The sequence below is a fragment of the Neofelis nebulosa genome, chromosome 1 (genome assembly GCF_028018385.1).
Source record: "Neofelis nebulosa isolate mNeoNeb1 chromosome 1, mNeoNeb1.pri, whole genome shotgun sequence".
In the NCBI taxonomy this organism is placed as follows: Eukaryota; Metazoa; Chordata; class Mammalia; order Carnivora; family Felidae; genus Neofelis; species Neofelis nebulosa.
The window spans coordinates 217607540-217621548 of NC_080782.1; the positions used below are offsets into that span (position 1 = coordinate 217607540).

The window sequence follows — 14009 nt, forward strand, 5'->3', positions numbered from 1 at the left end:
CTCCCCCACTCACTTGCGCACGCGCTCTCTCTCTTTCTCTCAAAAATAAATGAATATACATTTAAAGTGAAATCAAATCAAATCAAGTAGGGTTTGAAGATTCAGAATCTGGAATTCCCATGAGACATTGAGTGGCTCTTGAAATAATCCTGCAAATATTAGTATGTTTTGGCGTTCATATATTCAGTCAATCGATACCATTTTCCTTTCTTCTTCTTGGTCCTGGGGATGAAATGGTGATAGGCAGATATGGTGTCTGTCTTCACGGAGCCTACAGCCCGGAGGGAACACCAACTGCTAATTGAATAATCGCACAAGTGAATGTCAAGCTACACCCCTACAAGCTCTGCCACATTTAATGTGATAAAGGAGATGTATGGTACACGTTCGGGGGGACCTGACCAGGTCTCAGAGGTGATGACCGGCTTCAGAGTAGGAAGTGTTGACATCCATGACCCATGAAGCACAACACTCGGTGGGTTGGCGCCTCTAAAGCTGGGGAAACAATAGGAATGACAACCATTAGGGTTTCTAACTGAGTCCGGCCGTCAGTGCTTTCAAACTGAATCTCCTATGTCCCCTACTGACCTGATCCCTATTCTCTGAGAGCAAAAGACGTTGTCTCCAGCTCTTTCAACTGAACCCAAGTGTGTTCAAAATGGCCCATCCCGTTAATGGCATGGACGTGGAGAATACTCGCGGAGAGCAGAGTCGAGGAGGACTCTGCAAGTATAAACGTGGGTAGCTAGGAACTGAGCTCCGTCCTTCAGTAGCAGCGCTGGAGTTGAACAGCAGTGAACAGGGGAACTTGGATTACAACAGTATATATCGCATTTCAGGCTAAGAGATTCAAGCCATGGTAAAATATCCAAGGGGAACCAGCTTGCAGACTGGCAGTGCTGGGGGAGGAGATAAGAACAAATTGTGAAACTGAGTCTCAGACCAGAATGTATCTGCATTCAGTAATAATGAGTCTTTATGATTACATACCATCATCATCATTTCGCATGGTGTTTATCCCATGCTTCTCCCCCCACAGCAACGTGTTCCCTCGACAGAGGAAGTTTATTGTTCTGCTTAGCTTTACAGAAGGCAACACAAAAGCCGGCCCACAACAGAGGGTTTCAGAACTCAAACCCATGTCTTCTGATTCCAAATTCAGTATTCTTTCACTCCACCAACGCTGCCCTTGAAAGCTCAGGAACTCCCGCCTCAGGCAGCACAGAAGGAAAAGAGGGAATTCTCACAGGTGTTGAGGAGAAAAGAGGGACGGTGTAAGAATGAAAAGCTAGAAAGCTAGAAAGCCGAATAAAGATTTTTTCCCTTCTAGTAACAACCTTACCAAATCGCGATTGATGACTGTGGGCAAAGTGCTATGTTTGGTGATTAATAAAAGCTTGTCCAAGATCAGATGCAATGCTAAATACCTTGCAGCAGACCCGATTCTTGTCCTCGATGAGCTTACTGTCTTGCTGGGAAGTTAGTCAGACTTCAAACACAGGGAAAGAATTTTTTAAGGCAGTCGTACTGCCAGTTGAATGTCTGGGAGAAGAGCAGGAGGATTTCGGAGAAGGAAAAGTTACCAGCTGAATTGTTACAGAGAAGTCACAAAAAATGTCTCACGGGGGAAGATGGGTCCTGAGCAGTTTACATAGAGAAATCATTCTGTGCTCATGCTCTTCTGTTTATTTTTATTTTTTTAATGTTTGTTTGTTTGTTTATGTATAGATGGATGTATTGAGAGAGAGAGAGCAAATGCAGGAGGGGCAAAGAGAGGGAGACAGAGAATCCCAAGCAGTCTCCATGCTATGAGCACAGAGCTCAAAACCGGCTCGAACTCACAAACTGCAAGATCATAACTTGAGCCAAAACCAGGAGTCGGTCGCTTAACCGACTGAGCCATCCAGGTGCCTCTCTTCTGTTTATTTTTAATTACGTCCACACATTTATCCTGATCCTTTAGGGACCAAGATGGCAGAAAACAAATTCATATCCTTTCCTCTATGCTTCCTCTCTCTTGCCAAAAAGTGAAAAATAATAACAACTTCTCTAAACGCAGCGTTGAGGTAGTTACCTGAGCGGCCTGTTCCAGTTCTAGAAGCTCTCCTTCCCCTGCCACAAGAATAAGTTTTATTTACACTCTTACCCCAAAGGAATTTGAAAGTGCTCTGAATGTGCCCAAGGGGCCACCCTCCAACTGTTAACTAAGTCAACAGTCCCTCAAGGAAGTAATTTTGCTTTTAGAAACCGGTAAAGCCCCACCTGTAGCAGAAGAAACATAGTCCATGTGATTCCTATTTCCCAAGAAGAAACTAACCCAATGTGGACAGCGTTTGTTAAAGTGGTTTCCTTATCACCGTAAAGGAATCTCAAAAAGCCAATCTATAACCAGGAACCCAGCTGTAAATCTCTCCAAGTCCACCTGTGTTAAAACAGATGCCTGAAATAAAGACCAGAAGTTGAACAAATCCCTTTCCCCTTGATGCAAAATCCCGTTGCTGCTGTTGAACAGGATTTACAGACCTTGAGTCAATTAAAGGGAATTATATGCGGCACCCAGAACAGGCAAATTCATAGACATGATGGTGGTTACCAGGGGCTGGGGGAGGGGGAGACAGGACAGTTGTTTTTAATGGGAACAGAGCTTCAGTTTGGGGAGATACAGATGTTCTGGAGATGAATAGTGAATTGGAGCACAACAACGCGAACGTGCTTGATGCCACAGAACGGATTAAAATGGTAGATTTTATGTCCTGTATATTTTACCACAGTTTTAAAAAAGGAGTAAAGAGAATTTGTTTCAAAACCTGGAATCTAGAGTCTTTCCTAATAACAGTGACGAAGGCAACTGCCACCTTTTTATGACAAACTAGTTTTTAGTAAACTATTTTTAAAATACCATAAGTGAGGGGTGCCTGGGTGGCTCGGTCAGTTGAGCATCCGACTTCGGCTCAGGTCATGATCTGAAGGTTCGTGAGTTCGAGCCCCGCATCGGGCTCTGTGCTGACAGCTCAGAGCTTGGAGCCTGCTTTGGATTCTGCGTCTCCCTCTCTCTCTGCCTCTCCCTGGCTCATGCTCTGTCTCTCTCTCTCTCTCTCTCAAAAATAAACACTAAAAAATAAATACATAAATAAATAAGTAAAATAAAATACTGTGAGCGAAGGGGAGGGAGACAGTAAGGCTTTTGAAGAGCGTAATATGAAGAAGAATCAAACTGTTTACCAGGAGCCATAGTATGAGTAATTCAGGTGCACCATCATTTCCTGGATTATTTGAGGAACAACTCAGCCTGCCAGATGGTCATTCAGCAACCTAACAGAAGTGCGTTGAGGGTTTGAGCCAATTCTTATCCATTTAAGGAAACTAAGACTGCAGAACTATATTTCGGCGCCTGGAATAGACCAAACTCATAGAAACAGAAATAGACTAGAAGTTACCAGAGGCTGGGGAGAGTTATTGTTGAGTGGGTACGGAGTTTCTGCTGAGGATAATGAGAAGATTCTGGAAATAGTGGTGATGGTTACATCACATTGTGAGTGCCCTTAATGCCACGGAATTGTACCTTCTGGAATAGTTACATTTTATGTTCTGTATATTTTACCACAATTTTTTAAAAATGGTAAACCATCTCAGCCACTTGAAATAACAATAAAATGAAAATCCTTTCCAAGAAAGAAAGAGGGAATCCTGAGGAAAAGGACGAATAAAGAGTTGGTAGTTGGTAGACAGCGGAAGGAAGAAACCGTATTTCACAAAAGGGCCACTGTGGGCATGAGGCAGCACGTAGGCAATCTACCCTGCAGACATCTATCCCGGATCTCTGCTGGCAAGGTCCCATTCAGCCAAAAGTTTTTCTAGCGGCCCAGCCCCTCTTTCTCTGTCCTCCTGTCCCCTTCCTCCCCCTCCTAAACTATTCAGAGCCCTAACCCGTCATTTTCTTTCTTTTAAATTGGCAACCGCCCACATTGGATAAACAAGATACACAGGATGGAGGGGGGTGGTGAAGCGGAAGCACATTGCAGGGCTAAGAAAACAAATAGCCAATGAAGCAGAAGAAACCACAATGTGACTTAGACGAGCTTGGCCCTGGAGAGAAGTGTCCGACGAGTCAATTATTTCCAGATCTCCACCGGCCCTGGGATGGAGAGGGCAAACCGCACCGTTTGTCGGAGTGAGTTCCTATGGGGTGGAGTCCGAGTCAAAGGAATGGATAGAGAGAAACAAGAAGGGGACTGAAGGTCCCTTTTCATTAAGTTGTCACTGGGAAAGCCAAGTCTGTAATAAAGCTTGTTGGGTACTGATTAAGCTCTGCGGGTTTGGGCAAGGAGGAAAAGGATAAAATAGCAGTCATGACATGACACCTTCTCCCTGGCTCTCACTGGAGCAAAGCCGGAAGATGTGGCCCACGCCAGGCACGGAGGCCACAAAGCCACATGGCCACACACTGAGAGGTTCCCATGGGCGCTCAGGTCCGCGCATCTCGGGAAGGCGGCAGAAACAGCAGGAGGAAGGGCGGATCACAGGCAGGTGAACGGGCTCTGCCTCTTTGGCACTCTTAGCCATTGGGAGAAAGACCTAGATGGACCTTGCCTTTCCATGAGCTCTTTCCTCAGCCATGAGCACAGAGGCAAGGAGACCCTTAAAAAAAGTCAGTTGTGGTTTACTGTAGACAGAGGTGAGCAGGGCCCTGTCTCTCAGACAAAGAGAGCTGCTGGATGAGCTAGATGATTTGTTTGTAAGTCCAGCCTACCCTTTTGGCAGGTAGCAGTATAAACACTCGCCCCCCGGCCCCATTGCATAGAGTCAAAACGTGGGATGCACCCTCAGGATATTTTTAATACAGGCCAGCTTTGCTGATGTGAAGTGCACTCACTGCCTGAACGTCAGTGCCTTTGAAACGTTGACTGTGCAGAGCGCTGTGAAAAGCACCGTAGGGAAGGTGACCAGAGAACAGATCATGCAAATACGAACCATGTGGATACGTATCACATGGATACGAATATCAATGACGACAAAAGATAACGCATAAAAGGGGCACCATGACACTGGGTGACCGGGGAAGATGTGTAGATGGAAACAACCCTGGGACTTTTCTGGAGAACCAGGCTTGCCAGTAAAGTGGTGAACTTTTAGTATTAAAACAGTAACGCTAACATTAACCACCATTAACCTGAAAGAAACCTATGTTTGTTCCTCCAGAACAAAGGAGCAACAAAGCCCTCAGTCGACCAGTCACATTTTCTTCCTTCTGGACTTTGTTCCTTTAATTGCCAAACCGTGTTTATGACTTTTACTACAGAATAATGACTACCGTGTTCAAATGAAGTGATTTATTTTAACTACGTGCACTACATATTATCGAAACGAAGAGAAAATGGACCCCACGTGCTCAGATTCTTTGGGTACAGTTTTTGCATACGAAAATTACCAGTCTCAGTTACCAAGCACGATCATGATGAATTTTCCTCCTTTTGACTTTTGCTCTGCACCCCCTTTAAGTGGGAAGTTGGACTGGATAATCCCCAGGTCCCTTTCAACCCCAAAGTCCCATGAGTCCATGTAGGAGGGGGGATCGTGGACTGTCAAATGAGGAGCTCTGACAAAGAGAGGGGAGGGGCGCCTGGGTGGCTTGGTCGGTTAAGCGTCCGACTTCGGCTCAGGTCATGATCTCACAGTCCGTGAGTTCGAGCCCCGCCTCGGGCTCTGTGCTGACCGCTCAGAGCCTGGAGCCTGTTTCAGATTCTGTGTCTCCCTCTCTCTGCCCCTCCCCTGTTCATGCTCTGTCTCTCCCTGTCTCAAAAATAAACGTTAAAAAAAAAAAAAAAAAAAAAAAAAAAAAACAAAGAGCGGGGAGACTGGGCGACCTGAACCCTGACCCACTGCCACCATTGGTATGCCCGTGGGAACATCCCCCCACTGCCCCCCGGCAATCAGCTGTCACTGTGGGCAATGGGAGCACCAAAGAGATGGTACCAGGGTGGCTGGGCACGTTTGGGGTTTTCTCAGGTGTGTATAAAATGTTTTGCAAACACGACTTCAGGACACATTCCTACCACTGCCCACCCCATCCCCCTCAGACCAGATTGTTGCCCCTGAGACCCTCCTGTAGAGAAATCCTGTAGGGTCACCATCTGTGTGCTAGTGTCTCAGCTGTAAACCTGGAATAATAATAACATTGACCTCTCTCCCCATAGTGGCGTGGGGATTGACTAATTAAGCCCTGTAAATCGCCTTGAAAACTGGACAATAGAATTCTCTGCCTGACTGTCAGAAAGAATTCACACCATCCCCCGGGCCTGACCCGAGGGTGGTGGCACAGCTCTCTAGTCCCTCTTTGCTAGTATTTTGTCACACTTGGACAAAGGGCTCTGGAGTCAAAGGGCAGCTTAAACCACACACCCAATATCTCGCTAAAAGGAATTCCTGAGAATCAGCTTAGTGCTGATGATGATTGCCAAACGCTCTGAATCACTTCCTTTTCTCCCACAGACTAGCTTTTTCTTGATTTGTGTTCCCAGATGAAATGGGTGTGTATGTGGGTGTGGGAGAGGGACAATGCCTGTACCCCTAGGCTTGTACTTCCCAGTGACATGGCGGCTCTAGATGCTGCCACGGTGACCCAAATAGGGATTCCCTTCAAAGCTTCCTCTTCCTAGTCCCTGTTTCCTAATCTTGGTTCAGATTTCACTTTGAAACTACTCAAGGGCAGCCCCTGCCTGGTTTTCCACCCAGATGAAGCCGAGGAAACCAGTGTGGCCCAGAGCCCTCCACGTACAAAATCATGCAGGGATGTTGTACAATTAAAAAGCTGCTATGGTTTCTGTGAAAACAGCTCCGTGCAAACATCTGGACCTTCTGCAGATGGTTTACTAATCCATACATATCGCTGCCAATGAGCTCTTTGCAAAATCCTTTTAAAGTATATCAGATGTGACAGGTTTCCAGAAGCTGGGATCCTGAGTTTAATGTGCTGACATTCAGAAAAGCCAATAGCATTCCTGATAATTCACAAAGCTCCTTTCAAGTAACTTTGTGATGCAGTTATTGAAAGGGCAGGACTTTTCTTTAAATCAGACCTGACAGAGATTAAAAAATAAATAATAACTATAAAGAGGAATGAGTGAATTGGATCAGGAAAACACGACTGTTATTTAAAATGGTAATTTAAATTTTCACTGAGATCAAAAACAAATAGCAAATGCAATTAAATGAGGGCTTACACCGTTATCTGTTTTAGACACCAGGGTCACAACTCGGAGTATGAACCTGTTTTGTGTACCTAACACAAGTCGACAGGTACTCTGAATGAATGAAATACCAACTACATAAAATACTGAATAGATATTAATTGCAATACCCAAATCCCCCAAATCTTCTCAGTTTTCCACCATTCTTTCATTCCGTATTCACTGAACACCTACTGTTTGTCACCATGACAGCTTATGGGGTCACCGTGATGAACAGCTGTGGTCTATGCCATGAAGGAGCTAACGGTTTATGAAAGGCAAGGATTATTCATAAATATAAGCCCTCTTTCTCTAAATTGTTTAGAGCAGTCTACTAAAGACAAATATGTCTTGCTAAAAATAATGAAGCTTAGCAATATTATCATTTTTAAACATTTAGATCTTTCAATAATTCACCATTAAAAAGTTACACTCTTTAAATCCAGAAATGGTCAAGAATATTGCCTATCTGTCCATTTTCTACTCTAGTCTCTATTGTGACTCACAGAACATGGAAAGAACTAACCTTGACTAAAGTGACAGCAAAGCTAATTGAATAGTTAGTGCATAAATTCATGACCTTGGCCTCATTAGCAGAGCACTCAATCTAGTAAATATAAAGAAATAAAATGAAGCAATGCTCTTTACCCAGGATTGTTTTGTTCACGGCCATACAACTTGGAAATAATAGCCTGAACACAGTTATATACATTATGGGAGGAGTATACATTGATACAAGTTCTCCAGAGATAACTTGGCAATATCTATTACACATTTGTGCACATAACTTTTGGCCCAGTAACTATACTTCTAGGAAGTTCTCCAACCAATAGATGCATGCGTATTTGCAAAAACACACACACAAGGTTTTTCATTGATTCATAGTAGCGAAAAACTGGAAATAATCTAAATATCCATCAATAAGGGATTGGTTAAATCAATTATTATATCTCCATGCTGTGGAATACCATGCAGCCATTTTAAAAGAATGAAATAGATCTAGACGGTGTAGATCAACCTCCGTGATATACTACCAACTGAAAAAAAACAAAAATAAGGCACAGATCATATTGAATAATATGATACTCTTTGAGATTTTCAAGAGGAGATTAAAAGGATTTTGTAAAGAGCTCATTTAAATATATATGTGTGCATATATAAAGTGTATTATGCATGCATGCTTGAATTTACATAGAAAAGACACACAGTGGTTGCTTTGAACTTTAGAGTCAGGGATGAAAAAGACCAATTTTTCTTTTCGATATGGTAACGCTTGAATTTTTTTTTTTCAGATTTTAATGTAACTAAAAAGAAATTACCTGGAAAGATTGTCCACATGTTCTGTCTCTCAATTCAATGGCTTCTTGTGTTCATCCAGACTTGAGACATTCAGTGGTGTTTAAGTACTTCAAGAACACTCCAAACTATCTGAAGGCAGGGACTATGGCTCGTGGTCTTGACCTTCCTTGGGCAAGTTACCTATCTTTCATAAACCTGTTGCCTCAATGGTATATGGAGACAATAACAGCGGTAGCTAACATTTATTAAGTAAGAACCACGATCCAGCCTCTTACTGCTTTTAACGTGGATTGCACCGAGTCTCGAAACAATCCTAATAAGCATTATTGCTGTATCCCATTTTATAGATTAGAAAAGACACATATCACTAAAGTTATAAGTGGAGGCTTTGTCTGTGTCCAGGGCCCTTGTACCTACTGGGTTGTGTAAGAAGTGAGAAGGTGCATGTAAAACACTTGGCAATGTCCGGCTCTTCAGGAAGTGCTTAGGAAACGTTAGATATTATTCCTGATGTTATTTCTTCCCTGCCAGGAAACTCTTCCAGCCATTAAAAACATGCACCCAACTGAACTGAAACAAGGTAGCTCTGTGCCGAAAGCACTGAGATCCTAGCAGGGGCAGGCTCATGGGAGATACATAGCCACTACTTGGGCTCAGACATGTGGAATCACCTCACATGTCTTCAGCCACGTGTGGATTGCCACGGGAAGTCATTAGGGAAAGTACTGTAGCAGGGTATGTGTTTTCCCCTTGGGATATGAAGGTTTTACTGCCAGTAATGACAAATGTGGCCAGCCAATTACAGACTGGAGATGGGTAATCACATCTTGCATTTTAAGGTTTAATCTGATCACCTCTGGGGTCAAGGAATGACAGTTATCGTAATGGCTAAAGTTTGTTTCCACCTCCACTTATGGACCGAAGTTCAAGCCTTGGAGGTCTGAAATGGAAACTATCTTTGTTCTGCAGTATGCATGTATGCATGCACAGGTGTGCATTCCTGCGTGTGGGTGCGTGTGTGTGTGTGTATGTGTGTAAGAGAGAGAGAGAGAGAGATTTTTTGTGCACACATAAGATGCTCCAAAGCTTGGCCTGTCACCCTGTCTCCAAGTTTACCTAGTAAATATTTCTTTTGAGAAAACGGGGAGTCAGGAGGCCTCAATTTGGCTTTCAGTTCTGCTACAAATCGCTTTGCAATTCCGAGGCTGTGGCTAATCTGTGAAATTAGGGCAGTCTCCAAACGTTTACTTCTTCGTCTCCCCCCACACAACTGAGAAATCCCCAAAGGCAGAAGCTCTTGTATCAATCATCGAATTCTCAGTGTCTAAAATAGTGTCTGGCATACAGTAGACGCTCAGTAAACACAGCAAACGACTGAGTTTCTTTCCAGTGACAATGTGGCGTGAGTCCACGAAATCATAATCTAATGCATTGAGTTGATTCCAGCGCGTGCAGCAGATAACATTGGCTGTCAGCTCTCTTCTTTTCTCTGCCTACCGTGGAGACACCTTCGTGAACATTGGCACCAGAATCTAACATGTGCGAAAGGAGATGATGTTGAGATCTGCCAAATTTTTCTCTACTCCTGCAGTAGTGGAAATGATTTGGATGAAGAAGAAACAAAGTATTGGATGAAGAAGAAACAAAGTATTAATTTGAAGGGCTGGTGATTTGCTGGTTTTGTTGAAGCAAGGTGTGTCTGTCAATGGCCCCAGCCATACTCACAACTGGCCACCCACAACACTTGTCACCAAGGCCTCTATCCTCAGTTCCCCTTGGCGAGACAAGTCAAAGACTGCTGGCTAACAATGTCTGAGGGCTTCCAGTGACATGGCAATCATTCCAGATCTGGAAGGGAAATGACCAAGGAGGACCTTCTGGGTTTTTGTCTGTTTCCATGAATGTCAGTCAGGGTTCTTGGATGCAAACAACACAAACTCTGACCAATGGAAGCAGAAGGGGGGTTTAAGAATTTCAGGTACCACAAATCAAGTGGGATCCGCCCCTCTACCACCCCCGCCTTTACCACCACTCCCTCCAGTGATGAATGCTGCTTGCCTCTTGGGTACCCCACCGCCAGGGTGAACGTTGATTGGTCCCTTGGTTTTTGTGCTGTTTGATCAAAATTCGAAGTTCCAAAAGGAGCATATGATTGGCCAATCTGGGCCTCACCCCCCCCCCTCCCTGCCAACCACAGGCATACACCAGATATACTGCAGGTGCTGTTCCAGACTACTGTAATAAAATGAGTATCACAGTAAAGCCAGTCAAATGAGATTTCTTGTTTCCCAGTGCATATAAAAGTTATGTTCACAGTACACTGTAGTCTATTAAGTGTGCAATAGCATTACACCTAAAAATAAAACAAAGCACATACCTTACTTGAAAACTACTTTATTGCCAAAAGATGCTAACCATCATGTGAGCTCTCACTGAGTTGTAAACAATGATCGCAGATAACTGTAACACATAAAATAGTGGAAAAGTGTGGATATGGCAAGAATTGCCAAACTGCAACGAATGAAGGAAGCAAACGCTGTTGGAAAAATGGCACCAATAGACAGGCTCGACGAAGGCTTGCCGCAAATCTCCGATGGTAAAAAGCGTAATATCCGCAAAGCATAATACGGCAGAGCACAACAACACAAGGTATGCCGTATCTGTCCCAGTGGGCTCCCACAGTGGTAAAGAGGGTCCTAACTCTCACACGGCGCGGGAGTCCCCCAAGCAGAAAGGAGATGTGCACGCTGGTCAGCCACAGAAAAGTGACGGGTAGCCACTACATCACAACCCGGTAGTGTAGCATCTGTGGGCCTTGATAATACATCATTTGTAAAGATGGGTAAAACCTAGAGCCTACAGTCACAAACCCGAGCACTCGAAGCGGGGCAGACTCGTGATGGATAGACATAGGGCTTATTCGAATTCCTGCTCTAAAGGCTGAAAAAATTACCAGCCCAAATTAAATTTTAATCACCGGGCAGCTTCCCGCAACTTCACCCAGAGCCATTTTAGAAGTTGTGGTTGAGCGCCACTGGTGTGCCCTAAAGTTCCTGCTGCCACCACGAATTCAGCCAAGGGGACTTCCGGCTCTTGATCAAGCTTCCATTGCTCTCTTAAGTCCTCCCACCTCCAAAACGCAAGATGACCCCACGCCTTGCTCCTTCTTAGCCCTGGGGTCACTCTGGAACTCCAGGGACACAGCTTCAGACCTTGGCCCCGGCTTCCCAGTAGAAGGGGATGAGCCAGCTCAATCTCTAGTTCACGGCAGCCTGACGGTGGGGTAGGAAGGGACAGAAGCCAGGGTGAGAGGGAAGACCCTTCTCAGCAAATAATGCTGATGTTCAAGGCAATGAGCAGGACTGGGATCTACAGAGTGGGGGCAGGAGGGGAGGCCCAGATGGGTAGGGTGCAAGTCACGGCCGATGGACCCGTCCCAAACCGGCAGCAGTGACTCTACCAAAGGACTTGAAAAGGTGCAGCAGTGTCACTCCCAGCCATCTGTTGCACATGTGTACTTGCACAAGTGCAAGTGCATAAAGGTAGATGTGCAAGGATATTCACTAAAGCATTGTAGACAAACACACACACACATGTGCACACGCACACACACACACACTGGAAATAACTGCCTAGCAGTAATTCAACAAATTCTATACAATCATCCTAAGGGGTATTTGTATATGAATAAAAAATACTGGAAGGGTCACCTAGGACCCGTGGGAATTAGTGAGAAGGGCAACGAAAAACCCTTACTTTTCACTGCACAGCCTATTTCATTTACATGTTGACTGTGGGTACGCAGCCTCTGCTGTATAATTAGAACCACACATTTAGGGGCGCCTGGGTGGCTCAGTCGGTTGAGCGTCCAACTTTGGCTCAGGTCATGATCTCATGGTTCACGAGTTTGAGCCCCACATAGAGCTCTGTGCTGACAGCTCAGAGCCTGGAGCCTGCCTCAGATTCTGTGTCTTCCTCTCTCTCTGCCCTTCCCCTACTCGTGCTCTGTCTCTCTCGGTCTCTCAAAAATAAAAACCTTTAAAAAAATTTTTTTAATGATGTAAAAAAAAAACACAAGCAAAGCAAAGCAAGAAAAAGGCCACCATCGAGCAGGCATTAGGGGTCAAGAATTTCTTCCCAGACAAGGGGTGTGGGAAGGCAGGCTTCTCTCAGGTGAGAACACATTTCTGCTTGCAGGCCCAAAGGGATAACCATCTCGGCCCGTATCTTTTCCTTAATGGTCCCCAGAACCAGGTCTGTGCTCAACTCAGGCGGAGACTTACCTTCCGCCTCCTCCGCGGGAATGTGGTCAAGATTTGTAAAAAGTGAGTCAGGGAGAGGAACTTTCTGGGCCTCACATCACGGTGGGGGATGGGACGGCCCTCTCTCCCCATGCAAAGGCCCGCTTGGTTTGTAGTTCTGTACTGATGGTGGAGATGTTGGCGGGAACTGGTTTGCGAACTCAACTGACCTCTAGAGCCAGAAAAGTCGTGGCCAGACTTTACTAACTGCTAGGTAGATTGTCTTCTTCTGGGCTGCCGAAAGCAACCCCCCAAAACAGCTCGTATCAGAGCTGGGACAACAAGAACTGGGGAGGAGGGCGAGGATGAGCTTAATAAAGGGCCCTTAAAAGAAAGAAGGAACTTCCCCTAAATTCCTACTGACCCTAGGACACTCTCTCCACACAAAACCTTTAGAAGCCCGGCCACAGATGCCTGCAAGGGAAGCACTGGGGTGCGCGAGCCAAAGCCAAGCCTAATGCCTCCGTTCTTCCCACCGCTTCCTGCTGCCCCGGACCTTCCAGGCTGACGTTCCCCGTTTTCCTCAACGCTTCTGAGCTTCTAAGAGCTCACCTCGGTTCATGCGGCACAAGGAAAAGTGAGGGACTGAATCCCTTTCCCCCTGCCCCCACCGCCGACCAGGCAATCTGTAGGGCCCGAACACCAACGTCTGTGGGTCACATACACTTCAGTTTTTATCCCTCCGCTGCAGGGAAGCTCCCAGTTCAGAGCCCTTGGGACGCGGGTGGCTGGAGGAGGGCCAAACTGCTCCAGGCAGGTGGGGAGCCTAAGCTGGTCAAATCCGTCCACTTTAGGGTAGTGACCGCCACATCTGGCTGGGCTGCAGGCCTAGGACCTTCCTCCACTCAGATGCTGACGGTTGCTGCCAGTGTTCCATGGAAGGCCCTCAGCTACCAAGGCAAGATGACAGAGCCCACTCCATCCTCGCACCCACTTATCCGCATCCTTGGGGAGTTCCAGCCCTTTCCGCAGTACTTGAGAAGGGTCCTGTGGTGGGCTTCTCTCGCCCAGGGCCCTTCCCCAGACCCCTGAAGGGGAGGTTCTTTAAACTGTCCCCCAACATCGTGGGCCGGGACTCGCCCTCATTCCACTTGTCTTTTGAGAACCGCCCCCCCCCCCCCCCAAGGCCCGCCGGCCGCTGCCTCCAATCCGGCCCTCGGCCAGGGGGTAGTGGTGCAAGGCA

General features: G+C 45.8%; 1 long non-coding RNA gene across 1 annotated transcript; it reads right to left on the reverse strand.

The window, feature by feature from the left end:
- Positions 1 to 340: 340 nt before the first annotated feature.
- On the reverse strand, positions 341 to 13921 carry LOC131485318 (uncharacterized). Its single transcript, XR_009248770.1, has 3 exons — positions 13491 to 13921; positions 589 to 899; positions 341 to 495 (listed from the first exon to the last, which is right to left on the reverse strand). It is a non-coding gene; the product is annotated as an uncharacterized LOC131485318 (long non-coding RNA).
- Between the last annotated feature and the right edge of the window lie 88 nt (positions 13922 to 14009).